Consider the following 27,880-nt stretch of genomic DNA (forward strand, 5'->3'; position numbering starts at 1 on the left):
GATTTTTTCTTGAATTGTCTTCAGCTATCAATTTGTTAGATAGACTCTCTATGGATAAATATCCTAGATTGATGGTGTCTAAGTGTGACATAAAACTATCCCATGATGAATCAAGTGAATTGATAATAACACTTTTCATTGTTTGATCTGAAATCACTTCCCCCCTCAGATGCAGCTCAGCTCTTATTTTGTTTAGAGATATCAAATGCTCACTTATGGAAACCCCTGGTTTTACTCTAGAAGAAAAGAAATCCTTAGACATTCTCGTAGTGGTAGCTACACTGTCGCTGTGGAATAAATTAAACATGCATTGAATTATTTCTGAGACAGTTAGGTTTGGTTTGATACTATGATACATTGCAGGACATACGCTAGATATTATTAAGAAGAATGCTCTATGATGCAAACAATCTATTTTTAAAGTCCAAGGTCTTCTTGGAGGACTAGTGATAAAGAATAGTAAATTTTCTTTCATAAAGACAACCTGGAGCTGTTGATACCACTCTTGCAAATTAATGCCATCAACTCTAAGTTTTGGGAAGTCACTGGGTAAGTTTCCCACATTATTTTGTCCATTACTTACAACCTGAGGTAGTCCGTGATCTCGCAAGTGCAGGAAATTGCAAAACGGCATAGGGATGCTCGCAACGAGTCTGCGCGGTTCTCTGGCCAGTTCAAGTCTTTCCGGACCGTCTACGTGGTTTCGCACATGCGCGTTGCTCATTTCTCCTTTGGCATCGTCGTGGAAGGTTCTTTCCATTTCAGCTCGTTCGCTCTGCTCCTCTTCAGACGAGTCGGTCTCTGGCTCGGTTTTAGGAGTTCTGATGGCGGCGGCTGTTCTTCTCTTTCTCCTGTGTGCGTTGATATTTGATCCGGTCTGCGGTGTGGGGCGGAATCGGCATGGCTCTCTGGGCTCGGGCGTCGTCGCTCTCGAAGTCAGGATGGGAGCGTGTAGGTCTTGAGGTATCGGCTTGTTCTTTTGCTTCTTCGTTGGCGCTTTGGAGATTTTTAATTTTGGCCCAAATGCAGCAAAAAGCGTCTTCATTGCTGATTTTATTTGGGATTTGGTAAAATCGTCTTTGCTATCTGATTCGGGTTCTTCTGGAGATTTCGAATCTTCCTTTTCACTTTCGTTGTCAGATAACGTTTTTCGCGCCGGAAATTTTGAACTGAGCATTTTGATTGGCTCTGCTTCGCTCCCTTTGGAGGCTTGTTGAAACCAAGATGGCTGCCATTCAAAATTTCGCGCGGCATCACATCTTTTCTTTTTCATAACGACTTTCTCTGTAGTCATATCACTCACAGTTTTTTGGTCTTTGGGTTTCTCTTTAGCGATGTTTTTCTCTCTCGCTGCTCCGCTGTTCTTCAGCATTTCTTGGAGATTCGCGATGAGACTTTCATCATTCTTCTGACTTTTTAATATCTTTAATATTTCTGACCTGAGTTCGTTATTTTCTATTTCGATTTCCTCCTGGTCATTATTTTCATTTATTAGTTCTTCTTCTTCTGTGGTGTACTCTTCGGATTCTCTCGAAATCGCGTTTGTGGATTCGTTGATTATTTCTTGTTCAGTTTCTATTTCTTTGCTGTAGGCCCTGGTGTTGGGCCTATCTTTCTTAGACATTTTTAATTATTTATTGAGTCAATTAACCATCCTCTGCTACCAGTTTGTTGCAATATTTTTAGGATCAGACTCAATAATGATAATAAAGATTAGAGGTTTAAATATATCTCTCTTTAATCTTAACAGGCATTCTATATTCACTGAATATTTACAGATAGAAGCGAGGGAAATGGTGAGGGTGGCTCCTTATATATACAAAGGGCGGAGTCAAGGATGGGAGTGGTGAATTATGAATACATTAGGAAACAAAGAATAAGTTAACCCCTGATATCCCATATATACATTATTTACAGGTTAGAGAATAAGGCATTTACATCTGACATTAACTTTTATATGAACATGACATAAACAACAATATTTAGATTTGTCTATCAGCTAGAACTCATTTCTATCTATTCCCCTTTTCTTTCTCCTTTTAGTCCCACAAATTATGGGTGGGCATTAATTAAAATTCTGTGCATTGAATGATTTCACATTGGTTTGCTGTGCATTAAATGATTTCATATTGAAATCAGCAACAAATACATATTTCCAAATGTACCCCATCTCCTGCAGTCTTTGAAGATGCAAAATAGAATGAATGCTACCAAAACAAAGTCAAACATCAATAACTGGATAATGTTCCTAATATTAGCACTATGGCCTTATAATAGTTTTCCCAACAATGGAGTTTGGATCTTTTTTTAAAAACCACCAGAGCTATGATGATTTTTCATACATCAAAACACACACAGGTTTGAACTGATGTTCATTTTTGACCTCATTAAAGGTAAATTTGTAAGGTAAAAATTCCAAAGCTTCAGATTTTAAATTAGTTACTTGTGAGGAAGCTGACTTCATCACATAGATTTTTATAATTTGGCTAGGCTAGAGGTTTTTTAATAATAAAAGTAGGCTAATGGCAATCACCTACAGTCTAATTTTTTTTAGATATTCTATCAAGCTGGATTAATTTAGTAGATTTTAATGAAATCATTTAAAGATAAGCCTACAGATTCAGATGGTGAAATTTGAGGAATTATCTGCATTTTTTCACTTAATTCAAACATTTATTATAAAATATATTATAAAATTTGGGAGGAAAGTTTTTGAATTTGTGCTGGAGCTCATCCTCAAGGAACGTCTCTCCAGAATATGGGGAGAGAAAGAGAGAAGTTCCCTGGGGATGGGCTCCAGCACAAATCCAAAAACTTGGAAGACTAAACCTCTGGTCCTGGTGACCGATTCAGATTGGATCCTGCAATCCTCTCACTGCACAAGAAGCTGGTTGTCCAGCCCCTCCTCAAGAAGCCATAGACTTGACCATGAGGAAACATTTTTTGTTCCAGAGAAACATGAAAGGGGCCTAAAAGATTATTAGTCTAATGATTAAATAAAGTGTTAAAGAAACAAAGGTGTTGTTCTTCTGCATACACGGGAGAGCAATGAAAATGGTGGGAGACAAGATGTATTTCAGAACTGAGTACCCATTTGCTCTAGTGAAAATTAGCCATTTAATTCTTGGATGTTCCCTGTGTGCCTTGCTGAATTACTCCACTGAACAATCTGATTTTATCACACCTAGGGACACTTCAGAGGTGGGATTCACTTATCTTCCCTACCAGTTTGCAACAACGAGCGTGTGCGCGCACGAGCTTCGCTTGCAAGCGTCACTTCTGCATATGCGCATGGCCTTCTGTACATGCACAGTAGTCACACATTACGTCTGGGTGGGTGGGCGGAGCCTCCCACAGTCACCGCTACCGGTTCATGCAATACGGAGAGAACCAGCTGAATCCCACCACTTCCATGAAATTATAAACATCATTACAGAATGTACTTAGCAGCCCAACTTATATGGAAATTGTACAAGCAGAAATTCTTCTTAGGTCTTGTGTATGGACTATGTTGTTTCCAAATTGTTTCCCCCTTGTTTAACTGACATCTTCAGTCACTTCTGAGAAAATTGGATTCAGTTCAGGGGTGGGTTCTACTTACCTTTACTATCGGTTCACAACAGGATCACGTGCGTGCGCTCACTTCTGCACATGCGCAGATCACTTCTCATGATGTCAGGGTCAGTGGGCGGAGCCTCCCACCGGTTTTACTACCAGTTCTATAGAACCAGTCCGAGCCGGGGGCAACCCACCACTGATTCAGTTTGAAATCAAGGTGGGCCACAACCCATTCCCTGAAGTGTCTGTTAAGTTATGAAGCATTATACTTCCAGCTTTAATACATGAAAAATAAATGCCTACAGAAATCTGTTTTTTAGCTCTGGGATAGTTATATTTCAACTTTTGCCACAGGCAACAATGTCAATTGAATTCATTAGGATTTTACAAAGGTGAAAAATGTCTCCCAACACTTTCTTCTGATAGAACAAAAAGCTTTGTTTCACTTATACTGACCAAAGATAAGGAATCAATTGCTTTCTCTCTCACTCTCTTTCACACTCTCACTCACACACACCCATTATATGCCTTATATCCATCAGCACCAACTTGGCCTCCAATAATCTTAGCTTTTTCTTTCTTCAGAACTATTATCTAACTGCTAAACATCTTTTGTTTCCATTACAGTTAAATTGCAATATTTTTCAGAAACTGTAATCTGTATTAGTTATATTACTTGAACTATACTAAGATAAATCATTCATTTGCAGCAGTTATATAGAACTATATCTTTAACAAATTGTAGTCTTTCAAGCAATATTCAAAAGAGATCTGTTTGAAAATATGGGAGAAAAACTATACATTAACAAAATCCATTGCATTTAAAGAGAACCAATATAAAATGTTCTACCGGTGGCATCTAGCCCCAACAAGACTCGCAAAAATGTACCCCAACTTAAAGCCTAATTGCTGGAAATGCAATCAAATACAAGACACCTATTTCCACGTATGGTGGCTCTGCCCAGAAGTTAAAAAATTCTGCCTTAAAATACAAAAATGGCTAAAAGAAATTACACACTATAAAATAGAATTTAAACCTGAACTGTTTCTTCTGGGGATTATTAAAAAAAAATTATCCTAAAAGGATAAAATATTTAATTATTCATATAACCACAGCAACTAGAATCGTACTCGCGCAAGCTTGGAAAATGTCCACTATTCCAACAGACTGTGTAATAATCCGGAAAATTTTCAAATGTGCAGAAATGGACAAACTTACTTTAGAATTAAATAATAAGGAAGACTCGGAATATTATTTAACTTGGAATAATTGGTATTAATGGATAGAAATTAAAAATAAGGAATGTATAGAACAAAATTAGATATAAAACGTGATTGAATATGTTGATTAAATGATAAAGGCTAAAGATGACCTCAAATTAATCATGACTCTTGGGAACTATCGGTATATGAAGATCTCCTCTTGGTAATAGTATGAAAGTGAATGTGCAGCCATCTGCAGAAACTTCTCATACTTAAGCATTCATATAGAATAGAATAGAATAGAATTCTTTATTGGACAAGTGTAATTGGACACACAAGGAATTTGTCCTGGTGCATACGCTCTTGGAGTACATAAAAGAAAAGATACATTCATCAAGAATCATAAGGTCAACACTTAATGATAGTCATAGGGAAACAGTCAATATAAATCTTAAGGATACCAGCAACAACGTTACAGTCATACAGTCATAAGTGGGAGGAGATGGGTGATAGGAACAATGAGAAGATTAATAGTAATGCAGACTTAGTAAGTAGTTTGACAGTGTTGAGGGAATTATTTGTTTAGCAGAGTGATGATGTTCGGGGAAAAACTGTTCTTGTGTCTAGGTGTTCTGGTGTGCAGTGCTCTATAGCGTTATTATATAAATAATATATAATGTAATAATCAACATACACTTATAAATATGGTTAGATCCATGTTTAAAACTAGCAAATGCTTACTGAATTACAGATACAAAGAAAAAAGATCATTCCAAAATACCTATTTCAACTAAAGGTTTCGCCTGTCAAGTTGTTTCTAACTCTAGGGAGTGGTGCTGATCTCCATTTCTTACACAAGGAAGCCAGCATTGTCCAAAGATTTTTTCCATGGTCATGTGACCAGAATGGCTATAAGACAAAAGCACACCATCACTGTTATCTTTCCACCGAATGATTAATGGTACCTATTAATCTATTCACAGTTGCATGCTCTCAAACTGCTAGCTGGGCAGGAGCCGAGGTGAGTAACAGGAGCTCACTTCATCATGTGTCATTTAGGTCTTGATCTCAGGCTGTCAGCTTTCCAGCTGACAAACTCAGCATCTTTAACTGCTGAGCCACATGCCCCCTTTTCCAAAAAGTATGGGAAGCTAATTAATGCCATCTTTATGAATATTGATTTCCAACCCAAATCCTAACTGAGCTGAAGATTTTCCTTCTTTTTCTTAATATAGTACCAGGAGAAGTACTGGTCTTTGAACATTCAATCCAGTTTCTTAGGTGTGTTTTCCCAACTTCTGTCAGACTTTAAATGATGAGCATTCTCTATTACATCTGGAGGGCACCAGGTTGAAGAAAGCTCCCATCATGTTTAGTCTTAATTCTATGCTAAGTAGCATCTACTCTGCTACAAAATTATTTTGATCTGATCAGAGATTGAGGTGTCCAGAAGACTAATGCATCCAAGCTTTAATGCCAAATCCACTGTTTACCTAAGAGCTTCAAAAGACCTGTATGAGCTATATTGGCAATATTAGTTCAGCCACCACCTCTCAGGCTTTGGTGAACCTCTCTGTTATCTCTTAAATACTTATATGACATTCTCAATTTTTCTTTTCCAATGTGTTTTGCCAGGATGAAAACTGGAGTGTTTTTGCTACCATAAGGTAGTAGCTCCAAACCCTTATGAAAACCAATATGTGTTTAACATATAAACATAAAACAACAGATTAAAGGGTTGAGTAAGAGATAAACAAAGACAGATGGTACAAAACTAATTAATACAAAAATATAAATAGCAAAATGAAGCTATACTACTGCTTTCATGTGTAATTTAAATAAGGGAAAGGTTTCCATGACTTTAGCTACTACTAGGAAATCATACAAGAGGTAATCAGAAAAAGATAAATTTAAATAATATTCCCATTTTTCTTTTTGTAAAAAAAGGAAGGCTTATTTGATAAGCATTTCTTCCACTCTTTGGAACAGTTTTTGCCAGACAGTGACTGCTTCAAACATGATATTTATTTAATTACTTAGAAAAATAATGTATTGCTATGGGGAGCACTATATTCCTATCCACTAGTCTTTCTTCCGTACCTAAATTTACTTAGTTTTCTAAAATTATTTTCAGTTTTAAAAATAGAATCAAAGCAGTGATATGCCAGAAAACAAAAGTCAGTTTAAAAAACCAACTGCATTTATGAGAATATCACTGGGCCATTCAGATTTAACAATATATGACAATATATTTGTTTACCTTCTAAAAACTGGGGGTATATAGCTATAGCAATAGCAGTTAGACTCATATACCACTTCATAGAGCTTTACAGCCCTCTCTAAGTGGATAACAAGGTCAACATATTGCTCCAACAATATATCATTTTAGATGACCTCAGAAGGACCTCGGAAGGATGAAAGCTTGAGTCAACCTTGAGCCAGTCAGGATTGAATTGCTGGCAGTCAGCAGAATTAGCCTGCAATACTGCATTCTAACCACTGTGTCATAACGGCGCTAAATTATGTACCATGACACTTATTTTGCAACTAGACAAGCCCATCCCCTGTGACAACTATTTTAAAGCTTTCAAAATTCCTTGTGTGTCCATTTTCTCAAAAATATTCACTAAATTTGGTTTAGTGCTGCAAAGAGATATGTGTTTTTAATGGTAACCAGCCTATGAACTTCCACAGCTTCCACAAATTCATCATAGTAGCAAAGTATTTTGAAGTTTTGACATCCATTTTTGATGAATTGATATTTTTCATGTCATCCAAATCCAGACACAGTGAAAACTGTAAATAGTAGAACAACAAAATGATAGTTTATGAAACTCCTTATGCACCATGATTAAAACTAATCACAATTTCATCTCCAAATAACTTTTTAATTATTATGAATTGGGACTTGAGGGGAACTATGGTAAACTTGGTAAACACAGAACTGACAACTATGGCACAGACCAAGGAATTGGTGTGTGGGCCAGTTCATTGGAGAGGATGAGATATTGCTTATTTGTGCTCCAGATTTGTGCTGCTCTTCATGAGGAGACCACAAGTCAGTGGTTTTCTGCAGGTCTGAGTGCTGGAAAATGATGTTATCAACAATCTTGATTGCAACCAAGCAGAACCTTTTAAAAAACACTATCCCGACTTTCTAACCACTTTTGGAGGTGCCTATTTACCATCTTAAAACTATTAGAGACTTTCAGAGTGACAAGTTTGAAAAATGTTCATTGGATGCGTTTATTTTCAGTCAGAACAAAAGAAAAATTACAAGCATAAGAACTTAAATAATTTAAATTAATTTGTGGTACATTATTTGAAACAATTAAAGATTACATTTTTCAATATGTTGTTGTTTCTGGTAATTCAATGGGGTTTTTTTCCCCTTGTTTCAATGATGTGGCTTTAAAGATTTGTTTATAGATATAAGACATGGGAAGAAGGGATTTTTTTTTGTCTTTTTGGAAAAAAATGATAAATTACTATGTAATGTAAAGAAATATGAAATTAATTTGCTTTTTGAAGATTAATATATATATATTTATTTCTGATAGTTCTTAAGATTTTATTTTTTGCTAATAGATAAAACATGCAATAAGGGATGAAGAGATTTTTAGCTGAAGTTAGAGAAGATGATAAATTACTGAAATTATTTGTACTTGTCTCGCTGAAAGTGGAAAATTATTAATTAAGTGTAAATATATAAAAATATTAATTTTTCCCTTTTTATATATTTACATTTAGTTTTTTACATTTTTATTAATTTTCTTTTAGTTTGCTGAATTGCTTTTTTCTATCTTTGCATTTTTAAACTTCAATAAACATTCTTTTTTTAAAAATGAAATAAACAGTAAAAAAGCTAAATAAGATTTTGATCTAAGAAACTTATAAACAGATCAGATCAATTTGGAATATTGAGTTTCACTATAAGATTGTGGAACTAATTATGAAATATAAACAACTTTTCATGGGAAACAAACTTAAGGCTATCCTGGCTACTGTAAGTCATAATGAAGATAAGTGATGATTTTAGAAACTGGACTAAAGATTCTGAACAGAAGAAAAAATCCAAGCCTGTTCTTGATGCCAATTAATACTGGGATTTTGTTGTTGTTGCTGTTGTTAGTTGCGAAGTCGTATCTGACCCATTATGACCCCATGGACAATGTTTCTCCAGGCCTTCATGTCCTCTACCATCCCCCGGAGTCCATTTAAGCTCACGCCGACTGCTTCAGTGATTCCATCCAGTCACCTCATTCTCTGTCATCTCTTTCTTCTTTTACCCTCCATCGTTCCCAACATTAGGCTCTTCTCCAGTGAGTCCTTCCTTCTCATTAGGTGGCCAAAGCATCTTCAGGATCTGGCCTTCTAAAGAGCAGTCAGGGTTGATCTCGTCTAGGACTGACCAGTTTGATCACCTTGCAGTCCAAGGGACTCACAGGAGTCTTCTCCAGCACCATAATTCAAAGGCCTCAATTCTTTGATGCTCAAAATAACATAAAACATTGTAACATCAGAAATATGAAAGGAGATTTTGTAGGAGAATAAGTGGCAGAATTTATTTAAACTTAACTTTGTTAAAAGAAGGATCAGATTACAATTACTACATAGCCAGGTGTGAACTAAATCCAATCCCTCTTGAATTCTGTGGACCCTTATTTAACTTCAAGCAGGTGCTAACTGTTAGTTGAGAAGATTTAGCAATAAATCAGTTTAATTAGACCTTTGCATGTAGACCTGATCTTTCGTGCTTGACGTTAATCTTATTTATATATTTCTTTTCTTTTTCTTCTTTTTTTCTTTTTCAAAACACTTATAAGGAGGGGGGAATCTGTCCTCTGCAGAACACTGGTAAAGAACTATGTGGCAAACTGTAAACTTCATTATTGGGTAGCTGAAGATGATTTCAGATTTTCAAGAATAATAACTTAATAAGAAGGAATTTGTCAATTTCTCTTGTTCTGAACTTCTTTCTCCTTCCCTCTCCTCCACTCTGCCTTTCCACCTCTCAGTGTCCCTCAGCTATCTTCCTCCTCCTCCTCCTCTTCTCTCCATGGCTATGCATGTATGAACTTTCATTCTTGGCTATTATTTGCAATTTCATGTTAGTCTAGGTTGTTTTTTATTTGTTTCAATTTTAATTAGAAATATGAAGGATTGTATACTTTTCACGGAGTTAAAGTATAGTTCCCCGTTTCTTCCCATCAGCAATGGCTATTTAGTCAACCTAAAATGGATTCTATTAGGTGCAAGAAATTTAAGTCTTGCAAACTGTTAAATAATAATCAAAAAATGCCAACTTTGAAATTTGCTGGAGAAATTGCCAAATAAGCTGGTCTCTGACAAATAAAACAAAATCTGCTTTAGAAATACAAATGAATTAGTAAAAGAGAAAAATGAGGTTTCCCGAGGCTGCAATAAGTAATGCCTGCTACATCTTCTGGCATTAATCATAATAAGTGCTTTATCTCTGGCTGTCATGTTTAGTTTCTGCATGCAATTTACCTCTCAGGCAAGCTGTTCACAGTTATCAGCTAGGCTTATCTCAGAACGTATAGTCTTCAAGTGCCTAAATGTATTTCCATCAGAGTTCCCACAGTTAATGCGACAAAAGCCGACATAAGTGCTATTTTAAGACACTGCTGCCTCCCTTTACATTAAGCAGGGTTGCTTATATCCTGACCACTACAGTCACTTGAAGGGGGAGGGGCCAGGGTGGGATGTCTATATTCTGAAACCAAACTGTAGTTTCAACCTGATTCTCAATGGTCATATGTTTTCTTTCTGTTTTCATTTGCATTTGCATTTTTATTTCATTTTCATTTTCTTGGCTCTGATCGATCATTGGATAGCCCACTTTCTGCTCGACACAATGCGGCGGCTGTCAGAATTCCTGAAAAATTGGAAACATGCTTAATTGCATTCTTTGAAAAGTTATAATGCACCATTTTATAGTTCCCAAAAAAGGTTCTCAAGTTCTTATCATCGAGAGAATGCAACCTTTCAAAAGGTAGAAGCTGGGACTATTACTTCCTTTCCTTTTTAGCTCTTCAGAACTTTTTATCTTAATAGAGTATATGTGCCAAATACAAAATGATCCAGATTCCATTTTTTCAGCCTCAGGTGTAACTAAATTGTTCACTGGGAATCATTAAGTCATTATATGGGATATGGTCAGTACATGGAATATGCTTTTTTGACATATGTGTGATAAAACAGATGATATGTGAAAAGATAGTTTGAAATATTGGCAACCTGATAATATTCCATGCTGCATTGTCCTATTCCACCACAATGCTCAGTAATCTGTGGTAGCAATGTTCTATAAATATTGTTAGTAGCTTTCAGGATTAACTTATTGCCTTGTCAGTTCCATAAATATGTGCTGAGTACTGGTGTTGCAGCTATAGGAGTCAGCAGAAATCCTAAGAAAATGCTAGTTTGTCTAAAACATAAATTTTTAGATTGTCTAAAACATAAAAGGATAAAGATAAGAAATATATGAATATATAATAGTTAGACTTGAAGAGCAAATCCTGGGTCAAAATATTTGTCTTCCTCAGTGGAACTTTAGAAAATTGCACTGTGACCATCGGCTGTTGAAGACACCTTAAAATGTTAATTTGGTCTTCCAGATCTGACTAACATGAAATGGCAAAGTAAATTTGCTAACATGAAATTGCAACTACACATTGCTTCAATTAGTCAAAAATCATGCAGTAGTGTACCCACTACTGTATTTCATGAAAACAAAATTGCATTCCACAGCTTGACCTGTAGAATCCTGCAGCTGCCAATTTTTTCCCTTCTGAGTAACAGATATATCGGATTATTTGCTTGAATGAATTAAATGGAGGAAAGCAAAGAAGTTAAGAATCAAATGTCATAACCGGCAGCTAAGTACACATTTATTGCCTCACTACCGGTCACATTTATTGCTTACTGGAAATATACTGCTATTTTTTAAAATACAAGACAAATCTTATCTTAGGGAGCATATAATTATAGGATTAAGTAAGAAGAGATATTTAGAATATTTTAGAATAAAGGAGGATCACAAAGAGATCTTCAAAGACGCTCTATCTCTGGAAATTGAGAGCAATGAAACTTTCTTTGTATCTTGTGCAAGAGTTTGGTTTGTTCTACAATTCTGTGTGGAGAAAATAACATTGCACAATTATCTTATGGGCTAGGAAAGCAGAACTCATATGAACATGTTTGAAGATTGTCATTTTTCATCTTCCTTTGACTTTGCTAATAACATTGGGTTGGGTGTAAAAGAGTTCTCCATTCCTTTAAATATATGTCCATTTTTATAAGTGCCAAGAATGAAATAAATTCATTTGAACAAAAATTATGTTATGTTTTCTAGAAAATGTGCATTTTATGTGTTCTATAACATATCAGAGGAAGAGGGACAAGAACAACTTCATCATTGTGCAAAAGTATGTCTGAACAAAAGTTTTGCCATGTTTTCCCATTGCAGCAGAGACTTCAAACATCACTCAGATTTCAGGAGCAACTTGTCAGGTCACACAAAGAATAGTTCAATGATTACTCTACGAACTTGGAGATGGTTGACATCTCAGAAACTACGTATAATTCTCTTCAAGTATTTATCTGGCCTCAGACTGATATTAGAACCATTACAAAAGCAAAAGCTAAATATGCAAAAGTCATATTTCATTTCATGCAAAATTATTCCTAAGAATGTTGTTCTCTCTCTCTCTCTCTCTTTTTTTTTTTGGTCACTTCTTTATCATTCGTTACATACATGAATTTTTAGTACCTCCCTTCACTGAAAGAGAAGAGTCTAAAATAAATGAAGTCTTTAAAAAAAAACATTCCAAAATGATTAGTGAGACTGATGGATAGTATCTATTGTTTATTCTGTCTTGAGATTTAAATAGGCTCACATTCCACAAGTTACTAATAGCTGCACGGTGTAATATTTTTTTTGTCTTGAAAAGATGGCGAAACTTACATTCAAGTTAGCTTTAGCTTTTAGGGATGCACCAATACTTCCAAAATGCTAGCAAATATTTCTATTTTTAAAAATAAGCTACAAATACTATAAACAGTATTTACAGGCTACAAACAGTATAAATACTGGTAAGTTTTATAGAACAAGGTAACATTTTCAAATTTAACTTTATGTATATGCTATTCAGTGTAAACAGATTACTTCAGACTTTTTTTTAAGTTATAACTTTTTTTGTTTGTTGTTCTTTTAAAAGATAATGAATTTAGTTATGCAGTTTATTGGAGAAAATATATTTTCCCTGATGTGGATGCAATCATCTTAGGAACATGTCCCCATAGCAGAATCACAGGGTGGGGAGGTAATGGAAGTCACCAAGACCTGATAACAAGCAGGTTTAAAAGAAATGAATTATTAGTATTAGAAGTACTAATTCAACTCCATTTCTGGAGTTCAAGATATTAGCTCTTATATTTAATTCCCTAAAATGTCTAAAATGATAATATTTAAATATTTCTGGACTATCTTTCATGACCAAGCTTATTTATTTGGTGGGGTTTTTTTTAATTCTTTTTTTAAATAGTATATTTATTGAATTTTCCAACATTTAAAACACAAAACACATATTTACACTTATAACAGCTTTTCCATATCGGTATCAATATCTTTTGTAACAATCATATTTACAAAAATTCTATTTATATACATCACTATTCTATGTTGTATCCTTCTTTAAATTATAATAATATCTACTCACAAATCAATATATATTTCTTGTAAACTTTACATTCTATATATTATACTTTTTACACCTTATGCCTTAAGTTTTACGTTTACTCTCAAGCCAGGAATACCATCTATTTCAAATTTGATAGTACTCGGATTCTTCCCTCTCCTTAATTTCCATAGACAGTCTATCCATTTCTGCACATTCGTAAATTTTCCTTATTATCATGTGGTCTGGAGAAGTATCAGTCTGTTTCCAATTCTGTGCTAAAGCAATTCTACTTGCCGTTAATATATGTAACATTATGTATTGTAATTTTTTTCCCATTTTCCCATCAAAAATACCCAAGAGGAACAACTCCAGCTTCAACTCTATCCTCTGTTCAATTATCTCTTCCAGCCACTTTCTTATCTTACACCAATACTTTCTAGCCTTGGGGCAGGTCCACCACATGTGGTAGAATGTTTCACTTTGTATCATTGCCCATCTCCACCAGTGATTCTGGGTAGTAAACAATCTTAAAATAAGTTGAAAACAATTCCAGCTATAAATATAAATTATTCAGTAGCCAAGGGAGGTTTCAGAATCACCAATCACAAGCAGAGCCAAAAGATGAGACCCTTCACACACTGACAACCCAGGCCTTTAGGGCCTTACCTATGCCATATCAGGGAAAAAGATCAGTAACTATAATAATTATTTTTAATTAAAATGACATGAAATCCAATGCTGCAAAAATTAAAATATCTCTCCCCAAGACAGTCAAGTCGAGTTAAATTTAGAATCCAAAACAGAGCAATTTATTCCATGGATAAATAAATGCCCATTTGTTTGTTTGTAAAACAGATGAAACCGTCATTGCCATCTCAATCTTTGATCTCCTTCATCTCCACATACTGAGTGAGGAGGACCAAGTAGGAGGAACAAATGTTGTCATCTCAATATGAGTACAACAATCTATGCATTCTGGATCCATGTCATGTGAACAGTTGTGCTCTCTTCAAAAATAATGAAGCCAAAGTTCCCTGTCAGAACTCCTAGCCGAGATCAAGAAAGTGATGTCCATAAGAAGCTCAGAAATGAGGTTGGAGAAAGGATGGGAACTGTGGTTGCAGAAAGCCGACCCCTCTTTCACATGCATCAAGCGAAAGACATACATAAAAAGGACATAACTTTTTGATCACAGCTGTAGCTGCCATCTTGACTTTTTTATATACTCCTCCTCCCAATCCTTGCAGATTTTCCCAGAATCTGTAAAATCAGTAAAAGGAGTGAACAGCATGAAAACATGGAAGGGCGGGCAAATCTGTCCATATCATCACTATCTGTTTATATAGATATATATCCTCGTGCTTTTCAACAATAGCTAAATAAGCTAATAACAATGTTTCTTCGTGTTCAAACTACAAGATTTAAGGGTAGAGGAAGAAGAGTTTGTGTAATATCCTCATGCAGACACAAAGCAATTTTATAATATCTATGATTCCAGTTTTAAATATAAAAACTTGTATGCTGTGCAAAGGGAAAGAGGACTTTGAAAGAGCTGATTTCTTCCAATTAAATTGTTTGAAAATATGGTCAGTTAGTATTGTTTTTAGATTTAAAAATAACTTTGAGCCTCATTTTAACAGCCTTCACATAACTAAATCATCAGAGCTTATTGATGTAAAATCACACCTAGTAAAACATATTTTTGCATATTTATGAAATGCTTTTACCAATTAGTTAATAGATGTTGCTAATCTAGTTCAAAAGAGTATGCACAAAATACACTTAAAATTAATTGTAAATTGAGCCATTTCCTAAATAACTACAGCATGGGGCTATTTCAAATTTCTTTTGCATCCCTGAAGACTAAATAATGTTTGGCAGCAAAGATCAAGACGATTTTGTGGCTACAGTTTGCAGACTTCCATAAAATGTGTAATTTTTTTTTCATTAGCAAACTGGCCATCTGTTACTCTCTGCCAAAAGTGTTTTTTAAAAGGGTATCTTTAAAAATCCACATTTATTAAAAGATTATTAGACGATTTAGAAATCAGCACAAGAATAGTGTTTATATAATGCTCAAATAAAGTTTTTAATACATGATCATGAAGTACTCATATTTTTCTCAATTGCATGCTTTATTTCTAGAATTTATCAAGTATTGAACTTTTTTTTTTTTTTACAAACTAGTATTGAACTTTTATATGACGATTGAAACTGAGTTAAACATCCTTTTACAAAAATAAGTATAAAACTTTTCCATTCATTCTGGTTCAGGATCCTTGCTTTATAATAAAACTGTTAAATTAGTTAAAAACTAATGTACATGGATTGTTTAAAATAATTATATAGGTTTATATACTGGATAGTAATGATTTTAAAACAAAATAAAAATACGTTAAAGAAAAAAGGAACAAAAGAGAAGAGAAGCAATAAATGAACTATTTAAAGAAAACATAATTGGTTAAAAAAACAAGCACACACTTGCATAAACTAGAAATTTTCTTAGAGTTTTAAATTTTAATTTTTTTAATTTGGAATTTTTAAAACTGCCAAAGGTTCTTAACATTTATTTAATAGAAACTGAAAATATATTACTACTAACTTGATATTTGATAAGTGTCTTCCAATTTTAAAGATGCTTAAATCAAGATAGGCGTCTGAAACTCCTATGGCTTTGCAGTCCTAAATATCCTCCTAATTTAAGATGCAAAGTTATTATTTAAGAAAATGTGCATAGATAAATAACTGGAAAGAGAAATTAAATCAATACCCTTTCTTCCTCTCAAGAGGCTGCCAGAAACTTAAATGGAGTTAAAATAAATGCCTTTCCTTCCTACTGCTTTTTATGATAGAGCTCGGGACCACCTCCACATGGGCTATTTTACCTTCCCCCCCCCCCTTCAGATATTAACCTAGAGTTCTGGACATCATGCCTCCCAATCATTAAATGAGCTGAGCAATGTTTTATTACAGATCTCTGTGGCTGAGCTTAGAGAGGCTTTTAAGTGCTCTGAGTATGCCATACTTCTGCTGCAGATTGTTGATGCTGCCACAGAATGACAGAGTGATGTGCCTTGAATTCCAATGAAGATCAGTGGTGCTTTGCTTTGAGGGGGTTTTCTCTTCCCCATAAAAAGTGAGTACTTTGAGAAACTTTGTTGTTCAAGCTGTACTATATGTTTCCTATTGTAGGAGGCCTTTCAATTGAAAAGTCTTTGATAAAGAACAATTATGCCTCAGAACTTTATGAAATATTAAGACAATAGCAAAGGCCTTTCATTCTTAAATTTTACACAAAGATTTCCAAACTAAGAATTAGAATTGTCTAGGGAGGGATGTTGGTAGAGAAATGTAGTAGAGTATAAAAAGAAAAATCTGGAAGAACACTTGCATGATTGACCATAGATATGTTTTCCCCAAAATATCAGTTTATTGATACCGTTTCTTTCAGCTGACAGCTTTGGTGGGTTTATAGGCAACTCGGTGGCCTAGATGCATGTGTTTTCACATACTGTTTAATGGATTAAAACCTTACAATGTGTCCCCCTCCATCTGCTGCTTTAGTCTAGTATTCTTGGATGCACTGTCTTCCTTTTTTCTAACAGTAATGCTCCAATCCCTACTGCTTAACAAGTGTGTATGAAACAGATTTTAAGGGATCCAACTCTGATTACCACAGTTAGCCCATTAACACTATGTATTTACAGTGGATTATTAAAAGGGAAGTAGGGGTTAAGTCACTAGGTCTTTTGTTTCCCCAGGGGTTAACCTGGCAGGCTGTCTGGCACACACAGGAGGGCTGACAGGTAGAAGGATTTGTGTAAGCAGTGTGCATGAGAGCCAACAAGGAAAACTGAATGCTGTGGATTAGTTTTGGATTATGTTGTCAGAGTGAAGCCTGATGGACAAACTGCAGAGAAATAAAATGCAATCTGTTTGGGGAGAGGGACACTGTGCACAGCATTCATTTTTCAAAAAATGGCAAGAGAAATCATTAATAATTTGTAAATCTGTGTCCATTAGCTTTTTCCTTTGTTATCCCATGAACGTGAGTTTGTCACTGTTCTATTTGGTCTCTTCTTAGTGAGGGATAGCAAGAAGACACACACACAAACACACCGCGGGGGTGGGGGGATTTCTGAAGCTTCAATTTTAACACCTGTGATTGCCCTTGAGAAAATTGGTGACTCTTCTTTTATGACACTTTGCATTTTCCTGAGGCATCCTTTCTAGAAATAACCAATTGAAAGTCCATTCATTACTTATTATGGAAATCTGACTCACAATGGTTTTATGCGTCAAGTGTAAAAAATTTACAGAAAGATCCTATGTCTGATTTCATGAAATACTGTTATCATTTTTCATTAAAATTGTGCATAGTCTTCTAATAGTTAATGTTATTCCATTCTTCCTGGTAAACATGATCATCCAGGTCATTTGAACTGACAGACAGAAACAGTAAAAATAAAAATATTGATAAAGCTGCTACCTCATTTTGCCCACAAATTGGACAAAGTCAAATTTTATTTGGTTAACTGAGCAGTTCTACTAATTTTAATCATTTGAAATTGTTGTCTTTCTAACATTGTGTTTGTTATTTCTTTTTAATAGTATAATAATATGAAACGTACATTTTAAAACATTGGATTAAAATTGTCACTAGCCCTTGGATTTCTCATTCTCTGATCTAAATACTTGAACAATGAAAATAAAAAATTAAATTTAATAAAATTTAAAATTTAAATTAAATAAAAAATTAAATTTAATGTGCACAAAACAACATGCAGACAAAAGAATTAAAATTATATTAGAATTCAAACTATATTAGAATTTGTTGTCATCTACCCATCCCAATCATGTACAGTAAATACATACATACATATATACCCTTCCTTCCTTCCTTCCTTCCTGCCTGCCTGCCTGCCTGCCTGCCTGCCTGCCTGCCTGCCTGCCTTCTTATTATGTCAATATTTGAATCTTTGGAGGCACAACAGAAAAAGTACTATATGTATTGCAATATTCTGGCCAAGATGGGTAGGAGATTTTCATAGCAAAATTCACAGATAAACTACGCACCTACTCCTGTGGAAAAAAGTAAAGGCATGATTGGATGAATAGAGAGCTATTATTGGAATTATCTATATGTCTATACTCACATTAACTGGCGGTACTTGGAAATTAAATAGCTTGATATTTCATAGTTCGCACTTGGGCAACATCTTTGGTAGATCAAACAAAATGAGTCTCTTGATTTCTAGCCTTATGTCTTAACTACTAGACCAAATTGGCTGTAATTTATACATTTACATTTTTGGCTTTTATATAAATTTATATAATTTATATTGATTCATCGTGTATACCAGAGATGGTATTCAACAGGTTTTGAGAGAACCGGTAGCAGAAATTTTGAGTAGTTCGGAGAACCGGTAAATGCCACCTCTGACTGGCCCCGCCCCCATCTATTCTCTGTCTCCCGAGTCCCAGTTGATCAGGAGGAAATGGGGATTTTGCAATAACCTTCCCCTCGAGTGGGGAAGGAATGAGAGATTTTACAGAATCCTTCCCCTGCCACGCCCACCAAGCCATGCCATGTCCACAGAACCTGTAGTAATTTTTTTTTGAATCCCACCACTGATGTATACATTTGAATATTTAAGGATAAATATTACATATTTAAACTGTTTGCAAATGTTTGCAAATGCCACAGAAATTTGAAAAATAGACTAAAAATACCAGTGAACTGATGGTCCAAGATTTAAAATGGAAAATTGTGACATAAACTGGGTGAGGGGATTGGATTATCAAGGTTATCAAAAACCTTAATATTAAAATAAGCTGAATTTCATATATGAGGCTCATCAGAGGTGGGTTTCAGCAGGTTCTGACCAGTTCTGGAGAACCAATAGCAGAAAGTTTGAGTAGTTTGGAGAACCAGTAGTAAAAATTCTGACTGGCCCCGCCCACATCTATTCTCTGCCTCCTGAGTCCCAGCTAATAGGGAGGAAATGGGCATTTTGCAGTAACCTTCCCCTGGAGTGGGGAGGGAATAGAGATTTTACAGTATCCTTCCCCTGCCATACCCACCAAGCCACGCCACCAAGCCATGTCACGCCCACCAAGCCACACCCACAGAACCGGTAATAAAAAATTTTGAAACCCACCACTGAGGCTCATATACATGATATTTTACAGCAAGGATGCAAAATGCTTTCTCTGGGGCTTGCCAGGCTAATTAGCCTGACTTGTGCAGCCTTGAATATAACGTCTTCCTCTTTCTTCAAGCCCATTCCCTAACCCTAGTGTTGGTACCCAATTTTAAGCTCTCAAAATGCAGAATAACTTAAGAATGATTATTGCATACCTTTCTGATCATGAGAAATGAGCAAAGAGTTAAACAAGTAACTTCTGATAAGTTGAATCTTGGTATGCTTTCTCAAGCACAAGGTGCAGTCAAAGTGATTAAAGGAAGAAGAAAGGTTTAGCTTATGCTCTTTAAGAATGGTTGTTTTGTTGCAGATGTTTCATTAAACTTCACTCCTACTAGCGCTCATGATGTTACCTAGCTTGGTAATGACATGTCTGCAAGAAAACAACCAAGCTTAGAGAGCACCAAGGATCCTGCAGTTCAACTCTGAAATACAAATATAATCTTTTATTACTTTCCTACTGGTTTGGTGAATTGAGAGAATGTGTACAATATAATGTATATATAATGGTGAAATGCGTCCAGGTGCAGAGTAAGGGGTCCCTGCTTTATCCTAATTTGGCAGAGGGCTCTTTTAAATGCAAAATGAGATGGAGAATTATGGTTTGTCGTGTCCTCCTGAAGAAAGAAATGGATGGTATCTAAAGGTGAGACATGTCTTTAAGCAGGTATGAGTTTAAAGCAGTGGTGAAATCCAATTTTTTTTTTACTACCGGTTCTGTGGACGTGGCTTGGTGGGCGTGGTGTGGCTTGGTGGGCATGGCAGGAGAAGGATACTGCAAAATCTTCATTTCCACCCCACTCTGGGGCCAGCCAGAGGTGGTATTTGACAGTTCTCCGAACTACTCAAAATTTCCGCTACCAGCTACCAGTTCTCTAGAACCTGTCAGAACCTGCTGGATTCACCCCTGGTTTAAAGATTGGCCTTTGAAACATATGTTTTGCCATAGGTATTATAAGATTGAAGGTAGCTCCTAGATTGAAGTCAGTTCCCCAGATCTATGGTGTAGGCTCTTGAAATCTGGCTGCTAACTAAATTTTAGTTTTACCAATTTTTAAAAAAATGCTGCAGCTGTCAAATGTTAATAACTGATAATTTCTCTTTTTTTCCCTTGATGACTGCTTTTTGTACTTAGAAAATGCCATTTCAGCCAATATCAATGATAAACACTACAGAAAAATAATGTTTTTAACATGAATTGCTCCAGGCACACTTTTAAACTTTGCAATAGTTTATGAGAATTTTCAAAATAAATACAAATAAGAGGAATATTAATAACTCAAAATGTACTACAGTACTGATGACTGGCTAAATGCTCACCATTTAGCGGAGAAAGAGGAAGGGAAAATAATGTATTATCCTGGCAGCCTATGGTAAGTGTAAAAAATACAAATTAAATTTTTTATTCCTGCTCTTCAATGGAATGAAAAAAATTTTGGTGAATTGTATCAAATATTCTTTATTTAAGAAGTTCTAAATAGTTCCTAAAGACTTTTTCCCCTTATTGATCTAAAAGATATTAAGCAATTAATGATGTGAGTTCCTCTCAAGCCCAAGAGTCAATCATTCTTTTAAGGTAGAAATCTGAAATCCCAAAGATTATAGGAAATAAAACAAAACAATTAGAAATGCTATTGCAATTCTTGCAAAAGAATCATGAATTATAAGAAATATAACTATTCAAAAGATAAATTTCATAGTGTTCAGTGGCAGTTATTGGCAAATAAAAAATCCATAGGTTTTAGGAAGAATTACTTCTAAGTAAATATTTATAGACATAATGCAAATAAACGTTGGAATAAATATATGAGTGGCAATAATCATATTTCTTTCTTCAGCTGGATTTTCATAAAATCACACCAGAGTAGGTTAATTTGTTAATATGCAAGCATTGAGTTTTTTGGATAAAAACTAAAGGAGCTTGCCAACTGACTTCCAAAAATCTCACAAGATACATTTCCACAAACGCTTGACTGTGAAATAGCCCAGTAAAAAGGTAAAGAGACAATTTCATAGAATCTTCTTCCTCCTAAAACTCTTACTTGAATACCAGGTGAAAAAAAGGTCAATGAAAAAAAAATGAGGCGGAATTCTAGAATAAATAAATCCTTGAGAGGCACAGAAAATAAATTGACTGTTGGGTGACAACTTTATTTTAACATGCGTTATCTGCAGTATTCTTTTTTCCCAAGTTCATACCCATCCTACACAAGTACAAATATACATTCCTTGTTAGTGCAACTGTCATATTTCCAGCGGGAGAAAGAGAGAAGGAGAGATGTGTTTTTAAAAGTGTGCCAAGGAATTTTGACACCGTCAGAAGTATACACACTTCAGCCTTAAAATCCAGGAAGACTCTGGATTCCATAGGACCTAAAGCTACATAAATAGCCATCATATTATGTCCTTCAAGAAAAGTAGCATTATATAAAGTACTGGTACATAGAAATAATAAGAAACAGTAAATAAAAGTAATATAAGACATGCTATAAGAAAAAGAAATATAGTTAAATAGACCTTACACCAACATTGCTTACTATACTTCTTCATAACTTTCTGTTTCTGAAAAACATCTTTGTTTCCATTACAGACATAGTTTGTTTTCAATGCTGCCTTTTTTTTCCTTCAAATCTGTCACTTGTTTCTTTTGAGAGATCTCCTGAATTCCATCCAGCTACCTCTTAGATACTTTTCCTTCTCTCAGTTCGTGCATTCTTTTTTATAATTGTTTGTTATTGTTGCGACCTAGGCTTACTGAGTCATTACAATACACAATTAATCCCAAACAACCTATTTTATTGTAACAGCTGAGAATTACATTCATTCCTAGCTGAGTCCCAATTAGCTGCAAAACAAGTCCTTCGAAAGAAGTCCTTCGGAATAATCACCAACCTTTATCTTCTTTGACACCCTGCCAAAGGCCTTACTTGGCAAAGCCCCATGGAGTTCAGAAACAAACAAGAGATGCCAACTGGAAACAGAGTTAGCAACGTTGCTTTCCTGAAAAAGGCCCAAGTGCCTTTGTTTCTCTTTTAAGCCTTATAGGAGGGCCCAATCATCTCCTGGCTTTACTCCCAAGTCATCCCTTTTGCTTTAGCTGCTCTTGTCTTCTGGCAGCTCTGCGCATGCGTGCACTAGGAACAGACTCTTCCTGTTCCTCTGCCTCTCTGTTGTCCGACTCTGGGGGCTCTGGAGTCTGCACATCACTCCCAGATGGCCCTGGCCCATCTCTGCCTCCGATGCAGAGTCTTTGTCCAGGCCTTCCCCAGACTCCAGGACTGGCCCATGTTCCTCCCCAGCCTCCTCACTGTCTGACTCCGCTGCCAGCTCCGCAGGCTGCTGGTGGACCACAACATTATTCAGTCCTTATTCATTCTCTCTATATGATCAAACTGCTTCAACATTCTTATTTCCTCCTGGCTGGTCACTTTTCTAGTCCTTTATCTATTGCCCTATTCATCCTTGACTATTTCTTCAGGTTTTATGGCAGACATTTGTTAAGTACCCTATTCCCTGTATTTCAGTGTATTTTTATGTTTGTATCCAACATTCACGTCCAAATAATAAAAAGAATAAGCACATTCTTGTACACTGCTGTTTTAGCTCTCAACAAACTGCACATTTACCAATATTCATATCTATTAAAATTTATCTATCCATGTTATAATCTTTGTTAATCATGCACAAACATATCTGAAACAAAAATATGTTCTGGCTGAAGTAGTAGACAGTTTATCCAATCTTGACTGTACGCACAAGACTGTTATCTCTTCCCCAGGGAAGAGAGTCAGTCTATGGTATTTCACTTGCAAAGAGCATCTGATATTAAATTGCTGACATTCGGTCCTAAAGAACTCAAGGTTTCCATTAGTAAAAAGCTTCATGCCTGTGCTGCTTCTCTTTTAAAAACATATGAGCACCACAATTTAATGACCACAAGTCATTCGTCCAGAAGAATAAAATAAACATTACAATTATTAATTCTGTTTCTCAGTATCCAGAACCATGATTTTACTAAATTATGTGATTCAAGTAGGAATATTCATTAAATTTCCTTTTTCAGAAATGATATAATATAATAAAGCATGCTTGTGTCCTTCTTTTGGCCATCAGTAATTTCCATTTTCCCTCCAATACACCGTCCCAATATTTTTTTAATATAAAGGAGGTTAAGCAGTAATTCAAAGATGTAACCTAAGCAATAAATTATCTGTTGATCCCATCGCTTCACTGAAAAGAAGTGTGTAACATCAATCCATTTGAACATCTGGCTTATGAGGAAATGACTTAATGCATGATTTATACCAAATGTTTTGGTAGCTCCGAAAAAAACAAGCATTTGTGGTTGATTTATTGTAAACCAACATAATCTTAAACAGTTTGGGATTCAGCTATATAAAAGACGGTCTTCTCGGATTGAATTCCATAGAATAATTGGTAGGAATGAAATATGACCAGAGGAAGAAATTAAACTCCTCTTTGATTGCTCAGGTTCCTATCCAACCTTAATAAGAAAGGAAGAAACAATAGTGCATCACTAACTAATTAACATGTCATTTGTCTCTAAGCACTTTTAAGGGTGAGGAAATTACCCTGAAAATCTAAGACATATAAACCCCAAAGGATTTAAATTTTTGCCTTTACAAGCTGTTAGCTGTCAGCTTTTTTAGCAGAAGATGTTTAGCATATATGCATTATTCGATTGCTTTACTCTACTCAACTAGCAATTTCAAGTATATGGAATCAAAAGGGCTATCAATTAAGTTCTGTCACTGCTGTGTTGATATGAGACATGCAATGCCTTTCCAATTAAAATGTTACTTTGTATTATTTTAATCCCAAACTATCCAACATGTCTGGAAGATTGGGCATGAAGATAACATAAATCCAGAGTATTTATTTGTTTTGAGTTTACTGTAAAACCAGTATTGTTCAACATTTTTCTTGACTATCACTTGCCCAAGTATTTATGTCAAACTTTCACTCCAATACATGACACATTCCCATATAAACTTTTGGGCAAGTTCTGTTTATCAGGTTATTTTAGGAAAATTCATCACCGATCCACAATTATGCCACAATCATCCACAAAGATCACAAATATTGAAATCCCCTGCTAGAAGAAAACTACAAAGGGTAATTTATTGTAAACCTCTTCTTTTTCTCTTTGTATTTAACCATATGTTTAATCAGCAGTAGTGCCTTAGGAAAATGTAACTACTAATTTTTATTTTGTTTATTTATTATTATATTTATTTTATTTCATTATTGGGATAATAAAAAATGCATAGATTTTACTAACTTATTTGAAAAACAGTTTGCATTGGTTTGACTCTTCTCTACCATGTGTCCAAGGTCATTCGCTGCTCTCAAGTTATTTGTCTTTGTTCATCTGATGGGTTGATGCATCTGAATGTTCTTCTGACTAGCAACTTGTTAACCTGGTTTACCCTGCAATCACTTTCTTGAGTCAGCACTTCAAGCATGTATTCGCTACACTCCCTTTCAAATGTTGCCTCCAGTTTGCAAAGAAGAGTGAAGCCCAGGAAGTGATAAATGTAGTGGCATAAAAAATATTTCTTTCATCCTGAAAGAAGATGCAGCAGCTCCATAGCTTTTAGTATCACCACACCACACTCCAAAATTAACAAAATAAAAGGAAATCAATATTAAGCATTTGGGGTTTTAGGGCTGTGGGTGCTTGCCTGAAGTTGACGTCCTTATTCTGGACCTGCATTTTTGTACTTCAACGAAGTGTGTACATCTTACATGTTCGCCCCTACTTGATACTCCAACTAATAAAAATATACAAAATCTACTCTGATGGATTTCCCTAAGACAGAATCTGATCTCTGAATTTTGCTGTAACCACTTAAATATGTCTAGGTAGACTTTTTAGTATTTTCTTTGCACATATAAAAAAACATCAAACCTGAAATAGGATGTAGCTGAACAATAGTGATATAATATTTAGCTATCTCAATAATGCTTTTCTTTGGTGAGCGAGGAACAGCATCTAAAATGAAAGGACACAATTCTGTTAACAAGGATCATTAGACTGGACAAATGCCTTTCTCCCTTGTGTTTTCTAGATAAGGGAAGCCTATCTAATAGTTGAATTCCAAAAGTCACACAGCATAGCATTACAGACCCCCTGAGTGTTACTTGAGAGTTCATGCCCTGTTTCATCAAATACCCCCATGACATTTGCCTAGGAAGGGGCATGCTAATTATAGGGATTTAGCAGACAGTGTCACAAAATTTAGCAGACATTTCATCACAAAAAAATCTTCAGCAACTTTTTTTTGTTCTACAATTGCTTACTTGTCTGTGCAAACAAATTAAAGAGCCTTTCCAACCCACTCCACATTATTAGCATGAACTTTATTTGTGGTAGGCATGAGATTCAACAAGGCTTTTAAAACAATCAAATTCTTTTGATTGAGAGCAAGAAATTAGCAAGAAATTTCTTGATGGAAAAATAGAGTATAGGACATAATCTTGGCAGTTTAAATAATCATATTTCTTTTTTGTCAATACACTTCCACAATTTCTGGTGCTAAGTGAGACAGTTGTTAAGTGAGTTTTGCCCCATTTTATGACCTTTCTTACCACAATTGTTAAGCAAATCACCACAATTGTTACATTAGTAACATAGTTGTTAAGTGAATCTGGCTTCCCCATTGACTTTAGTTGTCAGATGATCACAAAAGGTGATCACATGACCCTGCAACACTGCAATCATCATGTATATGAGTCAGTTTCCAAGCATCTGAATTTTGATCATATGACCATTACAGTAACAGTAACAGAGTTGGAAGGACCCTGGGGGTAATCTAGTCCAACCCCCTGCTCACGCAGGAGACCCGTACTAGATTTTTTCCAGTTCTTTTTCTTCGACTCTAGCAGCTCGAGTCCTAACCAAGGACCTAGGAATTGTTAAGGTATCGTCAGCGGATGTAAGCTGTTCTGAGTAGGGTGGTTTTTTGTAGAGTCAAAATGTTCAAGTCCGGTAAATTTAGAATTTCTAAATAGCAGGGTAGCCCTTTGGGTATTGCCCCAAGGGCTCCAATTACAACCGGGACAACACACGATTTCCTTTTTCCACAGTCGCTCAACTTCAATTTGCAAGTCCCGGTACTTTGTGATTTTTTCTTGCTGCTTATCTTCAATCCGTGCATCACCAGGTATTGCAATGTCAATGAACCATCCTTTTTTCTTTTCAACTATTGTTATGTCCGGTGTGTTGTGGACCAAGTGCCTGTCAGCCTGAAGTCCCACAAGATCTTGAGTTGTTTATTATTATTATTATTATTATTATTATTATTATTATTATTATTATTATTATCTCTTTTATGCATTAAACATGAAGCTGAATTATTTTATTATTATATATATATATACATACACACACATATATATACGTAAAGCCCTGAAGACGTTTTTATTTCATCAAGCCGGCCTAGCCTAAATGGTTTTTAATTGGGATTTTAAATTTTATGGATTTGGGGTTTTAAATTGGGTAGCCAATGATTTAATTCTTTTAATTATCTTAACTTTTGCATTTGTATGTTTTTTAATTTTGGCTGTTCACCGCCCTGAGTCCCTTTTGGGGGCGGTATACAAATTAAATTAATAAATAAATAAATAAATAATACATATATATATATACACATACACAAACACACACACAGTGTTTCCAGTTTCTGAATCCACCACCATGTATGTTATGTCCAACATTTTTTTTCTCAAAATGTAATACCTTATATTTCTTCCTGTTAAAGGATGACTTAATCTTATTAGCCCAGTTTTTCAATGTATATGCCATACTCAGTATTGCCAAGTCTCCCAATTTTGTATCACCTCAAAATTTGATGAACAGTTCATCAATACTTTGCTAATTCATTTTATGTTACATTTATCTTTCTTGTAATTGCTGAAAAAGTGTTCCCAGCCTAGATGGAGAAAGAGACACATCAAATGCTTATTCCCTCCATAGCTTATGAACATTATGAACATTTAACAATCTTCTTGGGCTATAGGAATTAACGATGGTGCAGGACTCTAAAGAAAGCAAAGTGACTTGAGTTCACTGTTCAACCTAAACACAGCTGAACGTGATGCAGAGCTGCCTCAACTAAAGTGGACTAAACTACACTGTGATACAGTTGCCCTATGATTTCTTTCTGTTCTTGAAATGGTCAGATG

The sequence above is a fragment of the Pantherophis guttatus genome, chromosome 8 (genome assembly GCF_059756535.1).
Source record: "Pantherophis guttatus breed Tessera chromosome 8, ASM5975653v1, whole genome shotgun sequence".
NCBI classification, from domain to species: Eukaryota; Metazoa; Chordata; class Lepidosauria; order Squamata; family Colubridae; genus Pantherophis; species Pantherophis guttatus.